The following is a 14974-nucleotide window of genomic DNA, read 5'->3' as shown; positions in this document are numbered from 1 at the left end:
AAGTATTATGGACTGTATAACTTTGGGGATGACATAATTCTCTAAACTTCACTGCTGAGCTGAGAAAGGTACATCAATGAAACAGTTCTTTTTCTTTAAAAAATTTTCCCTTACAATTATTTAGTTGTACAAATATTTCTTGAAGTTCTGTCATACACATTTACCTGAGACTATCACTAAGAAATTAACACTCTTAAGACTTCAAATACAAAAAGCTCACAACATTAAATCTTGAATATTTTTCTTACAAATGAAACTTGGAAAATTTCCTTAGTGAATCAAATTTAAATTACCTCAATAATCCTTGAGACAGATATAATAATGTATATAATTTAAATACTATGCAATTATTGGGAAAATACAGCACATTTAAAAAAATTAATCAGTTTCACTTGCAACTGAACTTTAAGAAATAAATGTGAACATGAGAAACTTTTCTACACTTCCAGAAACCAAGGTCACTGGCAGGTAACCTGATTAAAATCTGTACTTTTGTTTTTAGGTGCAACACTTGCACTGTGCGTCAAGTCAACTTCTGATACCTAATGAGACTGAAACACATCATCTGCTGGCTCATTATAATGTAGGGGAAATAGTTTAATAAAATATATAAAGGAGTGCAAAGAAATTGTGTCTTAACTACAAGTAAAAAGTGGATATTCAAACATTCTGTTTGAGTTTCAGGTAAGAGAAAATTTGAATTTGATAGCTAAAACTCTTGGTACAAATTTTTTAAAAAAAGGAACAAAACTGTTATTATGAACATTCAGTGTAAAAAGAATTAAATGATCTCTTGACAACAGGTTCATTGCTTTTTAGAAATAGCTACTAAAAACAAAAGCTTGCCAGGACCGGTTTGGCTCAATGGATAGAGCGTCGGCTTGGGGACTGAAGGGCCCCGGGTTCGATTCCGGTCAAGGGCATGTACCTTGGTTGCGTGCATATCCCCTGTAGCGGGTGTGCAAGAGGCAGCTGATCGATGACTCACTCTCATTGATGTTTCTAGCTCTCTATCTCTCTCCCTTCCTCTCTGTACAAAAATCAATAAAATATATTTAAAAAAAAAAAAAAGCTTTAAGAAAATGCATCAATTTTCACATTTTGAATGTCTCTGCAGCAGAAGTGTTTTATCTGCAAATATTCCAAAGTCAACATTTTTGCATCCACACAATAAACAAGATTGGAGATGCTAAGCTACATAAAATACTATAAAACATAAGCAATGACTAAGAATAAAACAACAAAAATACCTACTAGGGAGAGTAGGTGAGGCAGAAACGTTCATTTCATACATTTAAAAAACTATGGTCTCATTAAGACACATGCAAATATATCCTACTCCTATAAGTCTTCCTTTGAAAAATATTTAAAGTTAGCATTGCAAGAATAAGAAAGTATGACTTAGGAATGGTCTCCTCTATTATTACCAAAACTTGTTAATTTTATTTAACATAAAAATTTAATCTGTAGCAATGTAGGGTTTTTACATTTGTTGTTAAATTTATTGTTAGGTATTTTACCTCCTTCCCCCCTACTTCTCCAACTGCTCATTGTAAAATGGGGTCTCTCCACTTCTATTTTCTAATTGGTGAGCAGTTTATAAAACTGAAAGCTCTTGGTATATTATACCATCACATCATAAGCAAATTGGGTGCATTGGTTGAACCTTTTCTTTTCAATTCTTATGTCTCCATTTTTCCTTATTGTAATGCCTTCAATACAAAATCTAATGTGATTGCAGGAATCTGGTATTCCCCTGTACTGTAATGATGTTTAGTTTGGTACATATGTTTTACAGATTTTCTCATAAGTATTAAACACACTCAGATTAGCATGTAAATTCTTCCAGGTTTTATCCAGGATATCTTCTCATAATTCTCACACAATCTTATCTACCCAAGGCTTTAACTGAGTCCTAGATTGATCCCTATGGCCCAACCCTCAAATCTGAGCTTCAGTCCAGCCAAGTGAACTCTCTACTAGCCCTCTCTACTTGAATTCCTTAAGATTTTGACCTAGCTTAACAATAATAGAGTTCAAGTTCCCTCAAATCTGATCCTGTTCCAGGGCTCTCTAACTCAGGGAGTGTCCCTACCACCCATCCACTTACTAAGCCAGAAACTAAGGACCTCCCCACCCTCCACTATCTCTAAAGAATGATTTTTATTTCATAAACTCCTCAATTTTAGAATATCTCTTTTTACTACCCTTGTTCTGGTCTAAGCAGCCATTATCATCTAAACAAGTTTCATGAACTATTATTTAATCACTAGAGGCCCAGTGCACAAAATTTGTGCCCAGGGGCATGTGTCCCTCAGTCCAGCTCACACCCTTTTCAATTTGGGACCCCCTCGAGGGATATCTAACTGCCTGTTTAGTTGAGCAGTCAGACATCCCTCTCACAATCCAGGACTACTGGTTCCCAACTGCTCACCTGCCTGCCTGCCTGACTGTCCCTAATTGCTTCCATCTGCCAGCCTGATCACCCCCTAACCACTCCCCTGCTAGCCTGATTAATGCCTAACTGCTCCCCTGCCAACCTGATTGCCCCTAACTGCCCTCCCTTGCAGGCCTGGCCACCCCTAACTGCCCTCCCCTGCAAGCCTGGTCACCCCTAACTGCCTTCCCCTGCAAGCCTGGTCACCCCTAACTGCCCTCCCCTGCAGGCCTGGTTGCCCCCAACTTCCTTCCTTTGCTGGCCTGGTCACCTCTAACTGCCCTCCCCTGCTGGCCTGATTGCCCACAACTGCTCTCTCTTGCAGGTCTGGTCCCTCCCAACTGCCCTCCCCTGCTTGCCATCTTGTGGCAGTCATCTTGTGTCACATGGGGGCAGCTATCTTGTGTGTTGAAGTGATGGCCAATTTGCATATTATTCTTTTATTAGATAGAATGTTCAATCCAAATATCTTTAAAAAAGTCAATCTGATCATTTAAAATGCTTGTGATACCTTAAAAAAAATCTCTAAGTTTATTAAGCCCAATTCCATTTCTTTAGCTACACTACTTCACCTCTTTCCCCATTGTTATCAATTCTTTAAGCTAGGATTTCTTTCAGTTTTTGAAAGGCAGACAATAACATTCTTTTATGCAAAGGGCCTTTGCACCTACATTCCCATTGCCTAAAACATTCCCACATATTTTTCAATCCTCACCTGAGGACATGCTTACAGAGAGGAAGGGAGAGAGAAACATCAATGTGAGAGAGAAACATTGACTTTCATACATGTCCACAATGGGAAATCGAACCCACAACCCAGATATGTGCCCTGAACAGGAAATGAATCAGAAACCTTTTCGTGCATAGGACTACGCTCAACCAACTAAGCCATTCCAGACAGGCACATCTTTTAATTCTTACTAGTAGATGAAGGATTGATTCCTCAGGTAAGTTTTCTAACACCTTCCCCCAAGTCCTCTTACTGGTACATATATTGCATAGTAGTATTTCTTTCAGAGCATAAGAACTGTAGTAACTTATGATTTTTAATCAAACACTTATAACTTGAAAAATGACTATGCAAACTGTGTATACTATGCAAAACATATTGGCAGGCTTAAGTATTTTTTAAAAACCTACTTAGTACTTTCTAGAATAATGAAGTTAATTTTATATTTCTTGTTTATAAAAAAGTCAGTGTCATGCTCAAGTGCAGCACTGCCCACTTTAAATACAAGCCTCATATATAATTCTAATTTCCTAGTAGCCAATTAAAAAAGAAACAGATGAACTTATCTATAATTATTTTACTTAACCCAAAGTATCACAAATATTTTAACATGCAATTATTATATATTTTACATTAGTTTTCAAAAACTGGTGTGTATTTACACTTAAAACACATCTTACTTTGGACTATCCTTATTTCAAATGTCACATGTGGAGAGTGGCTACTGTACTGGACAACACGTTCTAGAAAATAATATTCTATTTCTTGTACTTAAATAGCTTACTAACAGAGTCAGAATTATTTTCAAAAGAGCATGGCACTAAGCAATGTTTACCTCTCATCAAACAAGGACACATCTCAAGTTTAAACCCTACAAAAATTTTTAAATGACGCAAACATTCCACACTGCTAAAAAGCCTAAATAAAAATTATTCAGATAAACAATTTAAAAACTGCGTATTTACTGTTCACCTAAGACAGTGGTTGGCAAACTCATTAGTCAACAGAGCCAAATATCAACAGTACAAAGATTGAAATTTCTTTTGAGAGACAAATTTTTTAAACTTAAACTTCTTCTAACGCCACTTCTTCAAAATAAGACTCACCCAAGCTGTGGTATTTTGTGGAAGAGCCACACTCAAGGGGCCAAAGAGCTGCATGTGGCTCGCGAGCCGTAGTTTGCTGACCACAGACCTAAGGCGATTACAGGAAGATGGCTACTCTCAACCACTGCCGATAGCAATATTATTACATATAACCTCTTGGAAAGCAATTGGCTTGCCCTTTGGTTTAGTAACTCCACTTCTAAGTGTCAGGCCTATGGAAATAACCAAGGACAAAGAGGACAAATATTGCATTTAAACTTGTTCACAGAAATGTTTTTCTATGATAGCAAAAACTGGAAAAAACCCCAAAATTTGTAGGAAACAGCAGAGAAAACTTGAAACTCACCGGATGGCATTCTACACAGCCATTAACAATCATGTTTTAAGAAATATTTAATAACATGAGAAAATGCTCACACTTTAAGAGTAAAAATCTATGCAATGATTCCTAAATATATGTTGTGTATATAGATACACATATACAGGGTGTCCCCCCAAAAGTATACACACTTTTTTATGATAGCTCAACTGATGTTTCTTTCTTTTCAGATTTAACCCATTGGAATTAATAATTATTCAAGGTGTGTAAACATTTTTTGGGGGGACACCCTATATATGTGAATGACATATATCCATAGGAAGAAAAAAATAACTAAAGGAAAATAAAAATGTTAACAGTTACCTCTTTGTAGTGTGATGACTAATAATTTTTTCTTATATTATTCCTTTGAAAATATATATAATATTTATTGATTTCAGAGAGAAAAGGAGAGGGAGAGAGAGAAAGAATTATCAATGATGAGAGAATCATTGATTGGCTGCCTTCTGCACACCCCCTACTGGGGATCAAGCCCACAATCTAGGTATGTGCCCTGATTAGGAATTGAATGAACCATGACCTCCTGGTTCACATGTTCATGCTCAACCACTAAGCCAAGCCAGCCAGACTATCTATTATTCCTTTTAATATATATTTATCGAGTACTACTCTGTGCCAGACATTAAAGCAGAAGGCCTCTGCTATCAAGGGGAATACTAGTTTTCTTTACATTTTCCACAAGGAAAATATATATATAATCCTTCCATAATCTTAAAAACCATAAAATTATAATATGGAGTGAATGCTAATTTTGGCAAATCAGCTGTAAAGCAACATTTTTGGATCAGCTGGGGAAGAATTTGAATATGGCCTTGAATATTAGTTTAGGTGAAAATTTCCTGTGATGACAGGAGTCACTAACAGACTGAAACAAAACAAAAAAACTATAAAGCCATCAGTACAATAAGATTTCATTTTTTGTAAAACGCACATATATGCATGGAAAGATATGTACTAAACTGTTAACAGTGGAGCTCTCTGGGTAGTGAAATTGTGATTTCTTTCTTTTCTATTTTCTACAATGCTCCTGTATTTTTTGTACTAAAAGACTATTTTTTTAAATTAAAAAATATGTACATCCACTATTTACTGAGCATCTACTATATACAAAACTCTAGGTTCTATAAGGAGAAGTGAGTAAAAGGTGTCATGACCTTTGAAAAACCAACAATTAATTAGGGGGGACAATACAAGAAAACAGTAAAAGCCAATTACTGAGGCAGAATATAAACACCATATGAACTAAAATGTGGCTATAGGATTCTAAGAAAAAGATCTTACTTGACTGGGAAGAGGGAAAAAATGCTGAAATGAGGAAAAAGCTTCATAAAGGAGAAAGAATTTGAAATGGGAAGGATTTTAATTGAGAGAGGAAAAGGTAGGCACTAAAGATAAAGCATGTGGCAACTGTCAAGAAGCAGGAAATCACACAGTAGAGTCTGGTCAGAAAGTAGGAGAGATGGAATAAGGCAGTTAAGCTGACGACCTTGAATTTTAGAAGGTGGCACCTCTGTGTAAGTTCTTTGAGTTTAGCAATGGGAAAATTTTTAAAGGTTCCAATTAAAGAAACTGTTCTACCACTTCTCATCACCTCTGTTGCCACCACCATCTTGGTTCAAGCCACTATCATCTTCTAGCTATATCACTGTAACCACCTCCTAATGCAATCTCCTGCTTTCACTCTTGCCAAACAGATCCTTGTCAGTTCTCTACTCAAAAACCCTGCAATGGTTTCCCATCGCAGAGTAAGAAGCCCAAATAGCTGGATTGTCTACAAAGTCCCTACAACATTGCCCTCTCACCCTCTAACTTGCTGATCACAGCTACAACTCTTCTGCTTGTAATTTCTTTTACCGCTCTCCCCCTTATTCTCTTCTCCTTCTACAGAAATGTCTTAAGCCTTTTCTAACTCAATCCTATATAAAATTTTAAGTACCACCAACCTCCCACCCCAATTCAAAGTAAAAAAGTTTGTTCTTGTCTATCTCCCTATCTTTCTCCATAATATTTAACATCATCTGCCATCTCTGTATTTCATTTCTCTATCCACATATACAAACATGTGTGTGCACACACATATAAGAAATTGAAGCCCTATGACGGCTAATTTTTTCCCCTTGATTGTTCATTTCATATCACCAGGTAAAACAAAGCCTGTATACAGCAAGTGCTCACTCAGTTAAGTATTTGCTGTATGAATGGCAGGAAAAGAATACCATGGTGTTAGTAGATACTTAGTTGAAATGATTTGCAGCATATTATAAATATTTATGTAAATATGTGAATTTATTCTAATTTACTACTTGATTTTCCTCTGGGAACTATTCATCAAAATACTGCTTATAGATTAAGCTTTGAGCATATACAACCTTTAATTTATTAGCAATTTATCTTTGCAAGGTTTACTTAAGTTATCCAGAATGGGGTGGTAGTGACTGAGAAATGATAGGACAGAGTCTTAAATCTATTTTCCTTCTCTTTTCACACCTCCCAAACTAATAAGCCATGACTCCCCATCTTCCTACTACTGTATAGTTTCAGACCTTTACCTTTCTCAGGGAAAAGGTCTAATCCGGATTTATGAGCCCCTACCCTAGGGTAAGCCAGAAATGGAAACTAGGCGTGTGATACAGAGCTGCTGAGATCACTGGCAGCAATTAGAGAGCCCAGGCAAGAGAAACTGCTAGAGGAACCTGGAGCGGGCACCATTTCTTAATCCAAATACTTTTAAGTTAGAGGCTCCTTGAATTTTAAAAGTCAACACAAAATGATACCAACTCCTTCCCTTTCCTCTTTTAAAATATACCATGCTGAAAGGCAGAGTGATACTTTATATAGCTTTTTAAACAAAAACCTTAACTTTTAATTTTATTATGATTTTAAGCATACAACAAAGTTTTGTGTTTTTTTTTGGGGGGGGGGTTTTAATGAATGAGCAAGTACCCACTTAGTTGTGTTGAAACTTAATATTTTACCAAATCAGCTTTATTTTTTAATTTTTAATTTTTTAAAATATATTTTTACTGATTCTTTACAGAGAGGAAGAGAGAGGGATAGAGAGTTAGAAACATCGATGAGAGAGAATCATTGATCAGTTGCCTCTTGCACACCCCCCACTGGGGATGTGCCCAAAACCAAGGTACATGCCCTTGACCGGAATCGAACCCGGGACCTTCCAGTCCACAGACCTGAGCCAAACCGGTTTCGGCCCAAATCAGCTTGAGACTTAAAGACAGTAAATTTATGGTTCAAAACCCTTGGGCCTTCCTAGATCCTTTATCCCTAACTTTCCAGAGGTAACCTTAATTCTGATTTGCCATTTACCATTCCCAGGTATATTTTCATACTTTTGCTACATATTCCATGATTTCCAGAAAAAAAATATTGTATATTTTTGATTATGTTAAAACTATGTAAATGGTATATTATATCCTGGCTGTCAGTTAACAGCTGTTTGACTTTAAGCAAGTTACTGAAATCTCTCTGCCTCAATTTGTTCTCTGGAAAATGGAGAAAATGGGGATAAGCCTACTAGCGTATAGAGTTGCTGTGAGGATGAGATGAGTTAATGTACTGTATATCATTTAGAAAAGTAGTGCCTACCAGTGTTAGGCACTTTATATAAAGTTGCAAAAGAACTTGCAACTGTGTATATATGATTATTAGTTTTTAACTAACTGTAAGCAGAACAAATAAATATTTAAAATATTTTATAATAGGATTTACCTAGCTACATGATATTCATAAAGGCAATTGGAGTCTGCAAAATTTTATCAATGAAATTATGGACACATTATCTTTGTTTTGATATGGAATTATTTTTATAACAGTCTCTCGGTAAAAAAAAACAAACCAAGAAAACATCAAAATTGTAATGCCCTACATATTATGCTAAATCTACTCAATTTCTTTCAAGAGCCTTTTTAATATTTAAAAATATCTATTTAGAAAATTAATATATTTAACTGATACATAAACAGAAGAATTAGATCTAAATAGCATTTACTAGGTTCCATGTAATGGGCTAGATGTTTTACACAGGATCTGTCTTTTAATCCATGTGAAATAGCTTCATGGACAAAATTTAGAAGACTACCACAGGTACTTTGTTTAACCATATACACAGGGTATGGTAAAAATAGGTTTACAGCTGTAAGTACGCAAAAACAGTTTATTCTTGTATAATTTATTAACTATTGTATTACTTTCCATAGGAACAACTTGCCCCACCCTCTACTTCTGGGAAGAGTTAAAAATTACTACAAAAAACGAACATTTAAGCCGACAAAGGGCACAAATGTAAACTTGCCTAAATTTTATCAACGCAATAATGTTGAAACATTTGTTTCACCTAGAGTTTGGCAAACATCTGTATCTAAAAAGTTAACTGAAAGCAACAACTTAAATGTTAAAAAAGGATTCAACTCTCTCCCCCGCCCCTCCCCTCCCACCCCCCAGACTGGGGAGTACCAACGCAGCCAGTGAAAGGGAAGATTCAAGTTCTACTTTTCTCCTCTCCTAAAGCGAGAACTTTGAAACGGAACCTTTGCTTTTGTCTCATTTATCCCCAGTAAAAAAAAAATATTCACAAGTTTGAGTTCATCCTTCCCTGGCTGGCCCCAGTAGAAAATGCAGTGGGAAACCAAGCTACAACTTGCATTAACCAACAAAAGAAAAACCTATCCATGCTCAGTCCTTTCCTAGAAGAGAAGGGGCCCCACCACACCGTTCACCCTGCATCCTGCCCTCGGCCCAAGCAGGACGTGAGCACCTGCCAAGCTGGGCGCTTCAAGAATAATGGTCCAACTTTTCGGACGCAATCTGGGGAAGAGACACAGTTTATTTCTCGAGGAGCGCAAGAAAGGGAGCAGACAAGATCCTCTCGGGAAGGGATGCATGAGCTTTGGGGGGCCGTCTCCTCCGCCCGCAGGAGAATTCAAAAATCCGCTTGCTTCCGAGAGACCCTTGGGAGCAGCACACTGTGGCCACGGCCAGCCTCCGGCCTGGGCGAAGCTGCAGGCAGTGTTTACACCTGTCACGAGGGAGGAGGAGGGAGAAAAAAAGGGAGCCCCAGCAAAGCCCCAAACTTCTCAACGGCTCCCGGGAGGGAGGGAGCGGCCCGGCGCGGAGCTGTGGGCAGGTGGCAGCGGAGGGACAGGGCGAGCTGGCGGCGGCGGCCGGGGAGGTGACGACGACTCTCACTTCCCCGGCCGGTGCCCGGGGTGGCAAGGAGGAAGCTGTACGCTCCGGGCGCCGCCGCCGGCGCCGCCGGCTTCCCCGCACCCGCCGCGGAAGAGGGCAGAGCCCGAGCCCGGAGCCCGCAGGCCCGCAGAGCCGGCACCTCCCCGCAGCCCCCGGGCTCCGCGGCAGACAGGTGCCCCCTGCCCCGGGGGCCAGGATCTGGCGGGTGGGCTGGGTCCCCTCACCTTCTTCCTCCAAAGCGTTGCTGGGGGAAGAGGAGCGGTGGCGCTTACCTGGCTCGTCCGGGGCGGCCGCGATGGGCATGGCTCAGGGGCCCGGGGAGGAACGGGCTCCCCGGGGAAGGACTGGCTGTTCCGACGCGGAGCTGGCGGTGAGAGCGGAAGGCGATCTACTCACAGCCCTGTCAGCGAAGCAGCGCCATGGACGCCCACCCGGAGTTTCAGCGCTGCCGCGGAACCCCCATCCTATTACCCTCCGCCCTCTTCCGCCGCCGCCGCTGCCGCCGCCGCCTCCTCCTCCTCCTCCGCGGAGAGCCCCGCCCACTCCACACACTCTCCCATCATGCAGCGGGGGAACCGCTGCTGCTACGTCACTTCCGGGCGCAGGTGGCTGGGTCGGGGCCGGACGCTGGCGGGGGCCGGGGAGGCGTGTATATGTGTGTGTGTGTTGTTGGGGGGAACTCCAGGGGAGTTAGTGTCTCAACGCTACCCCGCGCAGGCGCCGTCGCGCAGAGCGCCGGCCGCCATTTTGGGTGAGGGCAAGTTGCCCTACTCTCTACTTCCGGGGGAGTCACGGAGACGTTGGAGGTCGGGGAAAGGCGGCGACGTCCTTCCGCCCTCCGCCGCCCGCCGAGGCGGCGCTCGGGGCGAGGGACAGGTGCTTCCGCGCCGGTTCCTATTGAGGTCCAGCTCAGCACGAGCTAAGTCTCCTGCTCGCCAAATAAATTTACTAGTATTTTACATACATTTCGAAATACCGAATCCCATCTTTAAAAAAGCAAGGTGGAGCGCGGAGCGGCGTGTCCTTTCCGCCCCCGAAAAAAACGGCTTTTTCATCCACGAATCTCTTCCTCTTTTTTGCATTCGATCTGACAGAGAAGAGGAAGCTGATGTTTAGCAAAATAAAGAAGAGGTGGTTGTACGTGAAACGTACGAGGGGAAGGAAGAGGGAAAGTCGCCGCCGAACGGACAAGTCTTCTTGGGAGACCCACCACCTCAAAGACGGGATTTTGTTCACGGATGGAGGCTGTGGTCTTTTATTTATTTTTGTTATTATTATTATTATTTTTTTTTAAAACCGATGCTGCGGGAGAATAGCCGATGAAATGAAAGACATCAAATAACACTGCTGCGTTTCTCCAACAGGTCATAACACGTTCTTTTCCTACCATCAGTCGTGAGCCGTTGGCCATCGCGTGTTGATAAGTTCCCCCCCCCCCCCCGCCCCCCGGCGTTTATCGTTGAATAGTTAGGACGCCGCCGCCGTGAAAATCAGGAGGTTATTGTCATCGTCTGGGGTGACGAGCCGGGGCTCCGATCACCAGATCGCGACCCCTAATTTAAAGCATTCCACAACAGCAAAGCTCCACAAGCTACCCCGAGAAACAGGATGAAAAACACCCCCTTCGGCCACCGGGAAGTGTCCATCCCTGTGAGTGGAGGAATTTCACAAACCCGGGGAAGAGAAGGACAAAAGCAGTTCATCATGGTCCATCCCGTCTCTGCAGTGTTCTAGGCACATTAACGTGGACAGACCCGCATGTGTCTACAAACTCATTCGCTGTCAGATATGCGTAGACTACATAATTTTACATTGGAGTACCACCCACTGCCTCGTGGCCGTGCTGGATTTTTTGGTTATTGTTAAAGCGAGAATAATCTACTAATATATGGCTTGTCAAATTTATTCCTATTGCATTTCGCCCCCTGCTGGTTTTAGCTGCATGATTGAATGTACATATATATATGTTAGTAGTATCTATGTTTATTACCAAAGAAGGAAAGAAAACTGTGAGTGTGTGTAGAAACTGGAAATTAGTTATTTTAGATGAACACATGCCTGTTTTTACTTGATAGCTCTACTCAATAGAAATGTTAGGATAATAAGAACATATGATAAAATCTTAAAGCTGAACCTATATCAAGAAAATGTTTAAAGTGAAATAATTAACATCAGAACATTCAAAAGAAAACCCTGCTTTCAGAAAAAATATCTTCCTGGCTTCATACATAACATGGGATTATGACTTTTTTCAGGTAAATGCAGAAGCCAATTCTGTTCACTAAGGACAATTAAGAAATCAGAGTCCAACGCTATACATAGAACTATTTGTCCAGCTGACTTGTGAGTGCAATCAACCAATTGTAATTGGTAATCCTACCATAATTCTGAAGACAGCATTTCAATGCTTGTGAAATTGTATTGCAAAAGCAAAGTCTTTATCTCTGAATGTTTTTCAGATGATGAATCTGTGAGAAACATACTATTGTATATTCATTGCATTTGGGTCCAATGATAGTATTGTTTTTGTTTACCTTTTAAAAATTATGACTGTAGCCAGAACCGGTTTGGCTCAGTGGATAGAGCGTCGGCCTGCGGACTGAAAGGTTCCGGGTTCGATTCCGGTCAAGGGCATGTACATTGGTTGCGGGCACATCCCCAGTGGAGGGGAGAGGGGGGTTGCAAGAGGCAGCTGGCCGATGTTTCTCTCTCATCGACGTTTCTAGCTCTCTATCCCTCTCAATTCCTCTCTGTGTAAAATCAATAGAATATATTTTTAAAAAATTATGACTGTAACTACATTAGCTAAGATTTTGTATCAAGAAAAGAAAAAATAAATGATCTTGTTTTTTTTCTCCTGTGCAGAATTTTTGTAAAGTTGTAGTCATCATGTAAGTTGATTTTGTATCCTTTTGTTCACTTACTAGTATGTTAAAAGCATTTCCTACTATTGCTTAACATTTTATAAAACCTTAATTTTACTTTCCTACATAGTTTCAATGGACTGATTTATCCATTATCTTACTCATAGATATTTTCCACTATTATAAATAATATTTTGACGAACAGTTTTGCATGTGGCTTTGTCTGATTTTTAGGAATTTCTTTTCAATATAAAAATGGTTGAGCCAAAAGGCTATATTTTACTGGTACATCATCATCTCATATTATTTCTTAAAAGACTTCCAATTTACACTGTCACTAGGGATATAGAAATATATCAATTTTACCTCCTCACCAGCAGTGGATAATAATTAAAAGAAATAAAAAGATAAAATTATCTTTTATAGACTAAAAGTTGAAAGAAACTTAAACTCATATTGTATAAGATATCAACAAACAAACAAGCACAAAACAACATGTGGTTCTGGCAAAGTAATTTACACTGACTTTGTATAAATTACTTAACCTCTGGACCTCAGATGTGTCAAATGAGAGGAGAACTAGACCACAGATTCTCAACTCTAATAGGACAAGTAACTACTGTGTTTAGCACATGTAACTCTGAGAATATGGTCAAAGATTTGACCCTTTCTGCAGAAAATGCTCATCCCCCAGATGCTCAAATTTCTTAAACCTAAATCTCATTAATGGAAGAGTCTATAAATGCCAGCTTAAGAAACCCTGTAACTAGAAGACCTCTAAGGTCCTTTCCATACTTAAATATTTTTCTATGATTTGATTTTATAACCCAGTAAATACGTTTTAGTGGATAGTGATATAGTCATAGGTGCATTACTATTCAGCACACTTAAACTAGAGCTATGGATATCAATCTGATTAGATGATAAAAAAGTGAATTTTCTGAATAAATATGAATTTTATAATGAATGTTACTTTAAGTCAATATTTTATTACTTATGGATATGTATTTTATAGTAAAGTATAAAAATATGGACTGGCATGATATATACAAATTCATTATGGACTAGTATGAAATGGGTCAAAAAGTATTAAGACTTATTTGTAATTGCAATGTTTTATATCTGATGTAAATGTGACAAACCATTTAAGTTTTTCCAGCTTTATTAAGATATATTTGGCAAGTAATTACATTTAAGGTATAAAACTTGATGTTTTGATTAAACCATTTACATTTAATTCTAGGTGGAGGGTATATGGATGTTTATTATATAATTATGAAATATTTTTTTAACCATGAAAAAAATATATTCATTTTTTTCATGGTTAAAAAAATAACTTTTCCAGGACCAGTTAGTTTAAAATTATGAATTGTGAAAAAAAATAAAATAAAACTATGAATTGTGAACAGGGACCTAGAGATAGTTCTTGATTATGCTAATACTAATATATTAGATTTGCAGAATATTTCACAAGTATATTAAATCTTTAAGTATATTATATCTTCTCACTCTCGCACAGATCCGTATAGAGTCAATTAATGCCATTTTACAGAAGATGTGGCCACATATTTTGAGATTTGTTCAAGATCAAAAAGTTAGAGATGGAATTAGGACTAGAACTGTGACATCTTGATTCACAGCCCCACCCTCCTATACCATCTGGCCTTCTCACTACAGAAGAGAAATTTTATGGTCCCTCAGTTTCTTCATGGGTAAAAGAAAATTTGCCTCATTTTGTCATTTAATATGCTTTTCCATTTTCTTTATGTTTGAATTATTTTCTAATGGAGTTTTTTTCTTCTTACAATGAGTAAGGTTAATAAATGGAACAAGCTTTCACTATAAAGTACCGTGCATACAGAATTGAAGCCAATGAAAATTTGCTGTAAAAAGTTTAGCAGCATGGGAAACCATGTAGTCCAAAAGTAGTCTCTCCCCCGAGTTTAAATATATATTATTGATTTCAGAGAGGAATGGAGAGGGAGATAGAAACATCAATGATGAGAAAGAATCATTGATTGGCTGCCTCCTGCATGCCCCACACTGGGGATTGAGCCTGCAACCCTAGCCATGTACCCTGACCAGGAATCACACCATGACCGCCTGGTTCATAGGTCGATGTCCAACCACTGAACCACACCAGCTGGGCCTCCTAGTTTTACAGGTAAAATTCATAATGTCCTAAGAGGTTAAATGACAATGATGTCCTCAGTCATCCAGTTGGATTCTTGAGAACTAGAAACCAGATTTTATGTT

At 39.1% G+C, this 14974-nt stretch overlaps 1 protein-coding gene and 1 long non-coding RNA gene across 4 annotated transcripts in view; one reads left to right on the top strand and one right to left on the bottom strand.

The window, feature by feature from the left end:
- Nucleotides 1-10419, bottom strand: part of AFTPH (aftiphilin) — a 60918-nt gene extending 50499 nt beyond the window's left edge. For all 3 annotated transcript variants that reach the window (XR_014796520.1, XM_084901064.1, XM_084901065.1), the window contains exon 1: nucleotides 10127-10419. The gene's annotated coding sequence lies outside the window, so the exon portion shown is untranslated. The remainder of the gene's footprint in view (nucleotides 1-10126) is intronic.
- A 100-nt stretch (nucleotides 10420-10519) lies between these two features.
- On the top strand, nucleotides 10520-12707 carry LOC311631012. The gene is made up of 2 exons (XR_014796498.1): nucleotides 10520-12419; nucleotides 12660-12707. It is a non-coding gene; the product is annotated as an uncharacterized lncRNA (long non-coding RNA).
- Nucleotides 12708-14974: the final 2267 nt, after the last annotated feature.

This window comes from Pipistrellus hanaki (assembly GCF_964339955.1).
Source record: "Pipistrellus hanaki genome assembly, chromosome: 12".
Lineage (NCBI taxonomy): Eukaryota > Metazoa > Chordata > Mammalia > Chiroptera > Vespertilionidae > Pipistrellus > Pipistrellus hanaki.
Note: the sequence above shows the minus strand (reverse complement) of the source record. Positions and strands in the feature narration are given on the sequence as shown.